The sequence below is a fragment of the Homarus americanus genome, unplaced genomic scaffold (assembly GCF_018991925.1).
Source record: "Homarus americanus isolate GMGI-L3 unplaced genomic scaffold, GMGI_Hamer_2.0 scaffold40995, whole genome shotgun sequence".
Classification (NCBI taxonomy): domain Eukaryota; kingdom Metazoa; phylum Arthropoda; class Malacostraca; order Decapoda; family Nephropidae; genus Homarus; species Homarus americanus.
The window spans coordinates 495,023-506,098 of NW_024745778.1; positions in this window are offsets into that span (position 1 = coordinate 495,023).

The following is an 11,076-nucleotide window of genomic DNA, read 5'->3' on the forward strand; positions in this document are numbered from 1 at the left end:
CTTCTTGTGTCTTTAGTACGTGTACCTAATTGATATTAAACTGATTTAAGTCAACAAACTGTTACGTGTTTGTAGGGCAAGATGGCTCATCGATATACATTGTACCTGTACCTCCTCTTTACACACATCTACTGTATTATTCACTCACCTGGAATTTTTACTCATACGCGCACACACACATGCACAAATATACATAACACACAAACAAAAACATACATAACACACACAGATATACATATATACAAACACACACATACACTACTCTTATTTCTTTGCTGTCAGTCGGAATTGAGTATGACGATCATCCATCTATGAAACAAAAAAAATGAGTTGTTAAGGATGTCACCTTCGTTGGTGAATTCTGAGGTGACTCAAGAGGTCGATACGGGACCGGCAGAGTCGTCCACAGATGTTACACGTGTGGAGGACTACATCTAGTGCAGCAGCATCTTTCCGGCGCTGGCGCTTGTCTGCAATTGGGCTAATTCGAAAGTATTGACACCCCGTGTGGTGCTCCTCCAAGCGTTATGATGTAGAGTGATCGTCTCCCAGGTAGGTAGTAGGTAGCTATCAAACAGGGAGGTACTACCGCCTGGGAAGATAATGGAAGCATAATGTGTCGTCTAATGGTGGACCCTGCTGCCATATGGGATCACAAAAATTGTGACTCAAGTCCCAGGTTGCTGAGTTGACCGACTTCCTGCCTCATTTACACACAATTGCAGGGTCTCAATTGTTTCTCTTTCTTTGACAACACAACATATATATCGTTTTTCACTTTTCCATTTCTGTATTCATTTTTTTCTTGCTTGTTCAGTATAGTATTTTAGTTTGCAAGGAATTTTCGTCCCAGTTACACCTTGGAGAAGCTGACAGCTCCTATAACAGGAATTTAATTTACATTTGTACAGTACATTTTATTCATTCACATAGTTTAATGGGTACTATCATTAATATATCTTCATTAATGAGCTTATTCACGTAAATTTTTGTAATTGTACAATTTAAGACAAGGAATTCTGGTATAATGCATACATTTCTAGAATTTGACATTTTTTGTAATCCGTACTACACATGTACAGTATACAGTATATTTGAAACCTAAACTTAATATGTAAATTAATTGTTGCTTTACTAAATTTTCATCTATATATCAGAGGGATACAGGTTAACTAATATGTCTACTGGACCGTTATATATTACTGGTATGAACAATTCCTCAGAAACTGCTTTGTAACACACCAGCCTCGGCGGTATAGATCACACTACACCGGTATTAACAATTGCGGGGTACAGTACAGTACAGTACAACTATAAAAGAAAAATTACAGGCATAGTTTTGAAATTATGGATGGCTGTAGTAAAGTAAACATTAAATTGATAACTCAATATTCTATCACTGTTTGTCTTGTGATCTGCGTCACCTTTTTTCTGGTCAATACAGTAATAATATCAACAGAAAACCAACACATTTTTACTTGAGCAATAAAATAAAACTAAAGAAAATTTAGTTTGGGCAAAAGATCCGTAGGTGGAATACAGTGATAAATTCTTCAATTTATTTAATCCTTTTTCCCGAGAGGTAGACAACACTCCTTCCTTAAGTCTGTTTCTCTGGGTGATTTCTTTGAGGTAACACCATCTTTTCTCCTCCTATTCACGACATATTTTCATCAGCCAGTTCTAATGACAATTCTTGATGTGGCTACACTCACCTGTGTTTATTATCTGTACAGTAGTTCTCGATACTTCTAGTATGTTTCTGTTCTTTTCGTTCAGAGAGAGAGAGAAAAAGACTAATTGTTACTCTTGGGTGTTCCAAGCAGCTCGTCCTGGCTGCTAAATCTAATTTTCCGTCTCCATTGATTCCCTTTACCTAGACCCCTATTAGGGGCTGGGTTGTCACTCTCTGTTTGGGGATTAACGTCTGGTTTACCCTGAAGGTCAATATATGGACGTTGAGTATTCCACGAGGTTTGTTGCTCAGAATGTCCATAATTATACCTGTGAGTCGGATACGGGTGGTAGCCACCGTCACGATCCCAGGAGCTCCTAGCTGAAGGGCCAGGACCATATATTGCACCATGAAAGTTTGCCGACTCTCTAGTATTCCTGTAGTCATGATGAGGGTAATATGATATGTTTGAATTTGAATTGCTGTTTCCTTTTGAATCTTTCATGTGTACCACAGTAGTCTTTTTGAACTTAAAGTGAAGCTTACTCTGTGTGTTTTTACCAGGAGCAGGATCACTACCAGAAAAGTAAGTACTGGATGAATCAGACTTACGTTGGCCCATACCTAAGTTAGACATAGAGGCCCACCCAGCCGAAAAAGCATGTGCATCACCTGCCAAGGACTGTTCAAGTGTAGATGCTTCTGCCGTGTGTGAGGTGCTAAAATGGGATTCTTTCTCGCGTGGCGGCATCGTAGAGGCAGAGTTGGATGTTGAATACTTATCTGAAGGAGTCGCAGTCTTTTGGCAGCAGCCTTGTGTTGACCTCTGAGAGCATGCAGTTGTTCCTGATGATGATGATGATGAGTGTTCTGAGGAGAAAGTGGGCCTTGTTGCGCTTGAAGCTGACTGCATGTAAGTAGCACTCTTCACTCCAGGGGCAGAAGTGGTGGGGTTGTTAATGGTTGTTGTAGAAGGTTGTGGGACACTCGAGTTTCCCCCAGGAGCGGGAGCTTCGCCGCCTGATGTGGCTGAATCTTCTATTACCTTATTACCGCAATTAAATAGAGTAAGGAGGTGCAGTGGTAATATTGGCCGCACTTCCATCTGAAATACAATCCCAATTGAAGATCTTGCAGGAAACTCTTATATAAATAATACACATGAACTGGAGACAACACCGGAACGCACCACATAGAGGTTAATTGTCATCTCTCACTGAGGGTTTCTATCCTTGGCTGCGTTGTTACTGTAACTGTGCTTTGTGGTGTATCATACACGCTCACTTAAAGGTGTCACACGCTCACTTAAAGGTGCCACACGTTCACTTAATGGTGTCAACACTCACTGAAAGGTGTCACACGCTCACTTAAGGGTGTCACACGCTCACTTAATGGTGTCACACGCTCACTTATAGGTGTCACACTCACTTAAAGGTGTCATCCGCTCACTTAATGGTATCACACACTCACTTAAAGGTGTTGCACTCACTTAAGGGGGCCCCGGCTCACTTAAGGGAGTCATACACACACACACACACACACACACACATACACTCATGTTACAAAGAGTTTCAAGACTTAATCCGTGTCAGATAACATAAACCACCTGGCTAAATGTGACGGCGGTTTTTATAATGAAAAATCAAGTAAGGACTAAACACACACAATAGCTACCCATCTCAGGAGGTGCTGGAAGGATGCAACATAAACATACCTCGAATTGTGGTGTCGGAGGTGGAGAGTTCCTGGTGAAGGTGCGGGGAGTGGAGGGCGTCACTCCTGGCTTTGTCCCACCAACGTTTTGCCCCCCAGTGCTGCCTTTTAAACCTTCATTGTCTCCATTTTCAGATGTAGAGCCAGAAGCATTTTGCGTCACTGTCCCAATTAGATTAGGAACAGTGGTCACAGTGTCAGTTGACGACCTGAAGTTGTACCGGTGCTGGCGGGGATGAGAGTCCTGTTCACCAGTACTTGAAGGAAGTGAAGGTGAATCACCTCCCTTTGTCCTGGTATTAGCGAGAGAAAAAAATAATGCAATCACTCGAGTTAGTTTATGAATAAGTTAAAGAAGACAAGTACTCCATGTTAATAATGACCTAATATTTCAATTATGGAAAGTGCTGGCATTCCTAATTTTGCAGGTGTTCGTTAAATCCCTATCTAAAAAGATACTACGGTGTGTGTGTGCGCGCGTGTGTGTGTGTGTGTGTGTGTGTGTGTGTGTGTGTGTGTGTGTGTGCGTGTTATAATAAAAGGTCTCACTTGTATACGCTTCTCTATTTTGATCACTAGGACAGAAAAAACAACTCCTTTACAAGCCATAATATATCAAGATACCATAACCTAACCCCTGACAATAAGAACGATTCTTATGGGGAGATTAAGATGAGTGAGACTGGTTAGGTGAAAATAGTAGCTGTGTCGCAGTTCTTGTATTATACTGTAGTGAATAAAAAAAATGCATTCGATCACATGAAGAGTAGCCCCTCCCCCAGCTTATCTCATCTGACGTTACCTCGAGGTTGGGTTAGATTAAGTTAGGTTAGGTTGGATTATGTTACTTTTACTTTTATCCTCTTCGCCACTGATCTGCTCGTTAGCCGCTTGGGCCATCGGTCACGTCTCTGTTACGCACTGTTGGCAGGTACTGGCTCCTGAATGTATCTGAACCTGCTCCAGTGCTTGTCAAGTCTGGTCTTGAAAGAGCTCACACTCTGTGCCGTCACAACACTCTGGCAGGTTGTTACCCCTCACAGTTTTCTGGACTTGTGGCTTCTTCAACTTTGAGAAGTGACCCTTTGTGGGGCGAGCGTCCGCCAGCTCCAGGTAGTTTAGTTTAGTTTAACAAATTTATTGACAAAGCTTGGAGTACAGTTTGCCTATTCTGAGTAATTCAGTCAGGTCTTGACGCTGAGGGTGGTATCACTTCTCACTGCCACGCAGGACAGAGGTTCATATACAAAGGAATATATCATATTCATTAACAGTATATATAGCTCCAGGTAATGACACTCGACTGAGTACAGTAGTGCCCCCTTGAGATGTTTATACACCTCAATTAGGTCCCCCCCTTGCCTGTCTGTAGTATAAGCTTGGCAATTGCAGGCGCTCTAATCTCTCAGGGTAGCTGAGGTGCCGAAGTGCTGGCACCAGCCTGGTGGTCCTCCTGCTACTGCTAAGAATTAATACCACGTAAACATAAACTCTAAATTTACGAACATTAAAGAGATATTTTGGACCTTAATCACAGTAAAACCTTCATATAACGGACTCTTTCATATAATCCGTTAGGTGGGAGTTCCATATCTAATGTATCCTCGGTATAACGTTTGATTTTAAATTTTCGTGTCTGTTTCCTAGTATTTACTCGCATAATATAAAAACAATATATGGTTTAATTTGTGGCACAGATGGCAGTAATATTAACATACAAAGCAAAGAGTAATCGGTTACCTTAGTGTCCGTGAGAGTTGGCTGTGTTCAATACTCATGGCTTGTAGGGCGGCCTCCAGATATTCCCCCTCTTCCCGCGCACTAGTCAACTCAGAGCCTAACCTGCACATGAGAAAAACTTTATCATATCTAAAAAAAAATAACGCTATCTTTGAGTCAGTTAGGGTGTCTTGAGATGCTTATGGAATGGTCACAGTTATGGAAAGTATAGAGAGTTGGCAGTCTATCAACCTAGACTACTATATTCTTCACAAATCTTCCAGCATTATACAACAGTTTCAAAGATCTGACTACGTTGCCAACCTTGTCACCATTAAGCCGGAGACAACAGGGAAGACATGTAATAAGCCCAAAATCTTCAATAACCAATAATTTCTCAGGAAAAAAAATATTTCATACACATACATTACAGTACAGTCATCCACGTGATACGTATTAACCCAGTCATTTGATACTAAAACAGTACATTAGGTAATACGTTCAATATCATCAGAGTAATCATATATACGAGGAGGATATTCAACATGAAGTCAGATTGAAGAAGCTTAAAATCTTATGCAAGCCAGAATTAAATGCACCAGCAAAGGTTACGACATAATCACGAAGTTAAAAGCGTAATGATAAATGAATAATATGTATGAAAAATTACAGAGAGAAAAACAAAGATGAAGATAAATTGAATGGCCAGGCGATTATATAGAGATGAAAGACTATTATATGGGCAGGAATTAAAACAAAAAGGGCAATAACAAACAGTCATCTCGGGTGAATAATTACCGCTGTATTGGTTCACTGTTGGGATCCATAAGACTATCTCTCTCCTGGTGGGCCAACAACAGCTGGTTGTTGAGGTCTTGGGCCCGATTCTTCGTGGTCTCCTGGAGGTCTTTAATGTTTGTTTCCAACTCACGCTTTGTCGTCTGTATCAGCTCTAGCTCTCGGCGGTTGTCCTCCAGCACTTTCATTTCTGGTAAGATGAGAGTGTGTCAAAAGCCTGAATAAAAAGACGACACACTGGCTCCATCAAGCAGAGGCTGACTCCTATATAAGAACGAGATAGGAAGCCTGGACTGCCAAAAAAAATAGTACAGTAGTTATGTTTCTCTAAATAAAAGAACAATTCAATTTTCTCAGTGCTGTCCACTAAGAAGCCCGACTCTTTATCAGAATACTATGAATAAACCTAAATAAGCTAAATCCAATGAAAATGAGTGACTCACACAAAGAGGCAATACGGTCTGCAGCTTGTGTGTACAGTAACTACGTCCTGTATATGATGGCTCCAGTCGTCTCCACAATTACACACACACATTTAGGCACATCTCACATTTTCCGTTTTTTTCCTATCCTCATCCTCCTCCCTGCTCCCACCCTCGTCCCAAAAGTAATCATAATTCTATTCTCTCCACTCAGTACTTCACACAGATTTCCAAAACAAACACAAATTAATTTCCATGCCTCTACATGACGCAAGGTCAACAGGACTAGACTTTGACTGATGCTGCCTTCTTCACGTACTAACTGATTCCTACCTTCATCTCCCCAGTCAACTTAATCTAACCCCCACCCCAAAGAGCCACAGATACTGGTGGCGTGGTACTGAGTCACTGACCACACTGAAGACGGCTCTCCTCCATCGCAAGATATTGTAGCTCCCGGGTCAAGGCCTCCTTCTTGAAAAGAATCTCAGGGTTGTCCAGCCTCACCTTCGAGTATAATCTTCCCACCTCCCCCACCAGCTTCTCCGTCAACTCCTCTCGCTTCTCGTCCTCAGCATTCTGCGTCAACCCGATAAAATATAGGGCAAGGTTAATAGTCACAGGAGTCAAATTCTCTTCAAGAAACGAAGCATATGGTACACACATATGCCTGCTAAAATGAATAAACGGAGACGATATTAGCAGTCTCCTGTCTGTCACAATGGCTTTTATATATGCACAAAAGCATGCATGCATAGCTTCACACATCCGCACACATGGACAAGAACGCACATACTTTTACAGATGAATTTGTCCCGTGTACAATGACTTACAGATTTCAATGGTTTAAAAATTCCAAAAATATTCTTAATCCCTCTAGTTAGCACAAACCATCATAACAAACTATTACAAACCATTATTAAAGATATATTTTGGTTAGGCAGAATTCTACATACATCATCTGATATTAAAAAAAAATAGCTGTCTTGAATTGTGCTTCCAAGCAGAAATGGTTATAAAACTAGTATGTATTTTTCGTTATCCAACCGTCATATGTGTTCTAAAATACACGTGAAGCACATTCATATTGTATTGAATTTCCCGAAAATGCAAAAGCCCAGCGCCCACTATCACTACACACGACTTTTGTACAGTCACCCAAAAAAGTCCTGTCGCGAACCATGAACCCCGAGATTCAGACTCTTGAATCCGAAGCATTTATGGACAGAATAATGTATCAGTGTCTACTGCTTCGGGTTCACGAGTCTGAATCGTGGTTCGCGACAGGACTTTTTTGGGTGACTGTACCTCTGACCTGGGAAAACCCAGTTTAACTCACCAAAATCGTGCATTCTTCTTCCACCTGCGCCTCAACCAGCTTGCACTGCTCCTCCAGTTTACTCCGGAAGACATTATTGGTGTTGAGCTGAACCTCAAGCGCGGTGAGCTGGGGTTTTAAGACTGTCAGCTGGTTCTCAAGGCACTCAATCTCTTTTCGTCGCTTCTCTGTCTTTATCAACTGTTGCTTCGTCCGCTCTTGCACTGTGGAACATCGTTAAGTGTTACTACTATAATGTGTGTGTGTTACATTGTTATACATATCAAGGTTCGGTCGGAATTTGTTCGTAAAATGGCAGGTTAATGGGTAAAGAAAACGCTTAAATTCACTATGGCAATGATATTTTTTAATACATGTGGCCAAGAAGTGTCAAAAATAAGGGTTAAAGTTCCTAAAAAGTCACGTGACTGCGAAAAGCTGTGATTGGTTGTGACGTCACTGGTTGGAGTGAACTTCCCAGCGGGAGGCAGCCAGCTGTAGTTGTCCAACCTTCTCGGCTGATCGGCTCAGTAAATAAATATTATTAGATAATTAATTGTGCTTTATTGTGTAACACAGTAATACTATTTTGAATATATAAACATTACTAAGCACATAAACTAATTCAATGGATATTAGCTGCCCATGCAACAAATTTCATAGTATAAACATTCCAAACAATATTGGTATTATTTTGAGTATGGTCATTTGGGGAACCTTAAGATTCTAACTATGGGATTAAGTACTTTAAACAATAAGACACATTATCTCTACAGGATTTGTCGCAAAACATTTATCGATCGCATAAGAAAATACGGGGTATGATGAGTTATCAGGTTAGCTTAACATACATCAGTAGGGGGGGGGGGGTGTAGTAACTCAAAACTAGTGATTTCCGATTGATATGAAGGTCTCAATCGTTCATAACAAATTGCAAACCATCAGAAAAAAGCAGTCTGTATGTCTAAGTACAGGGATGACCAAAACTAATAATTTACCCAATATAGCCTATCTCGAATCTTAACATCAAAATACTTATGGTAGTTATAGTAAAATTTTACCCATTAATTAATATAAATGATGATATATCCCAGTGGTTCATTAGTGAATCATCAAAACTATGTTGTCATGTTTAGCTAGCATCAGGCATTATCAAAACAAAGTCCAGACAATGTCATCACTTCTAAATTTACTCGTATCTCCATCTAGTACTGATATACTGTGTAAATGCACTGAAAAAAAGGTCTATCAGGTAAGAGTACATGACAGCTGAGCTGGTGTGAACCTGGGGGTTTTTTATGTCCAAAAGAACATAAGAATGGAGGACACTGCAGCGGGCCATACTGGGCAGTCCCATTTACACCCCTATCGCTCATATATCCATCCAACCTATGTTTGAAGCTGCTCTTCACGGCATATTTGTTCACTTAGGAAATGTCCATGACTACGACTGCAGCCCAGTGGTGCTTGAAACTAGTGACGTCATTGCATATGGCGGTCCTGTTTCCAGAGAAATAAACTTATCTCGACTATCACTATATGAGCGTGGCAGTGTATTTCTTGTGTTTGCCCAGAACCGTCAACTCGTCCATTCAAAATTCCCGAGAGAGAGAGAGACGGGGATTTGAACTTTTTTTTTACTTGGATACGATTACCAGCCTAACTCGTTACCTAAATAACAAATACTGTCACCACCTCATACTTATGTCCCTTGACACTACGGTTTTCTTACAGGAATTTGGAGACAGTTGGCTTCACAAATGGTATTTCCGAGCGCTAAACTTCTTAGCCGATACTTCGAACGCAAAGCTTTTATTTCGGCATTGTTTAAACTATCATTATGCTTCTCAACTGACACTTTTGTCTATTTCCCATCGATAAGCTGTATCTACACACTACAGTAACTGGCAATGCTGAAAACCAAAACACCAAAATATGACCCATACTATTTAGAGCGTAGGCGTATTAAAATGACAAAAGTTGAAAATTAAAAATTAAACCATTTAGTAAAGGTATGGTTACAGATCATGGTGCTCTCACTTCAGTGTTGCAAGAGACTGTTACAAATAAATAACCTTTGGGTGTTCCTGGTGCACATTTGCAGTAAGGGGCTGAGTAAAAACATAATGTAAATTTCGTGGAAAGAATAAAAGAAACTACAGTAATGTCAATTCACGAAAATCCAGCTTAAAATCTTCAGAGAAATACTAGTGGGAACTTAACGCTAAACGTGAAAGCTGTGGTGCTGGAACATTTATGACAGGGTAGAGTACACGAATAAACCCAACCTTAGTTATGTTAACAATTGGTTACTTTGGTCCCGTCAGGTTAGGTTTCTTCATTACGTCTGGGTGGTTAGTCTGCTCCCTAATTTAACCAAACCTATCTAGTAGGTGAAATTTGGATTAGGTTGATTTGTCTGCATCTTTCGTATTTGCTCTAGTTTAACCAAATCTAAGTATTTAGATTAAGAGGATTAATTTAGGTCATATCCTTCATATTTGGTCTCATAGTTCAACACAAAACTGAACAGTGGTCTAATGCCAAGAGGTAAACACACTTTGGTTGAACAGATTCAGCGTGTTTACCTAGTGAGTTTGACTAGGCTGCAGGGGTTGCTTTGATGTATTCCTTGGAAACTAAATTATCAGCTGCATCTACTGTGTCATGTTAGTATCCTAGCACGTCTACGATGACTATTGCTTAAAAATATTTTTCCACTGGCGAATCATATTCTCAAATCTCTTCCTCGTGACTAAAGAATTGGTAGACGTCCAACACACGTCACACCGTACGTAAATTTCATTCTCACTTAATACCATCACCAATTTACTGACTAGTGTCATTAAAAAACAACCTTGGCCACCTGCAACTTTCAGAATAACTATTTATCTCCAACTTAAAAAAAAATATTTGTATAAAATATTTCGGCGTCTATTTCTCAAGACCATCAAAATATTCTCTCCTGGCTGACATTGCCACTTCTGAGTGGGCATGAAGACCCCATGACCCTTGCATCTTTGCACTATAGCATCAACTAACATGAATGAAAACAATAAATGGCAAAAAAAAAATCAGCGGATGGCCAGAATGTTACAAACTAACACAACTTGTTCGCTTGACATTTTCAATTCGGTCAAGCATTGCTATGAAACTTAAAACTGTAATTAACATTTATTACCTTCAATGATATTCCTTTTCCTCGTCAATAAATAATTTTCAGACCGACGAATACCATCCAATATACCGTCTAGTTTTAAATCTAGATTAGCCATTACTGAATAATTTTTCCCGGAAATATAACACAGTACAGTAACCGTTGCTCAATGTTTGGTCATGCGAGTCTCTATCATACACATATTAGGATATTGTTATACACTGCACCATCCGTATGTACAGCAGGTTAATTTTTTCATTGTTCATTCGTCCAA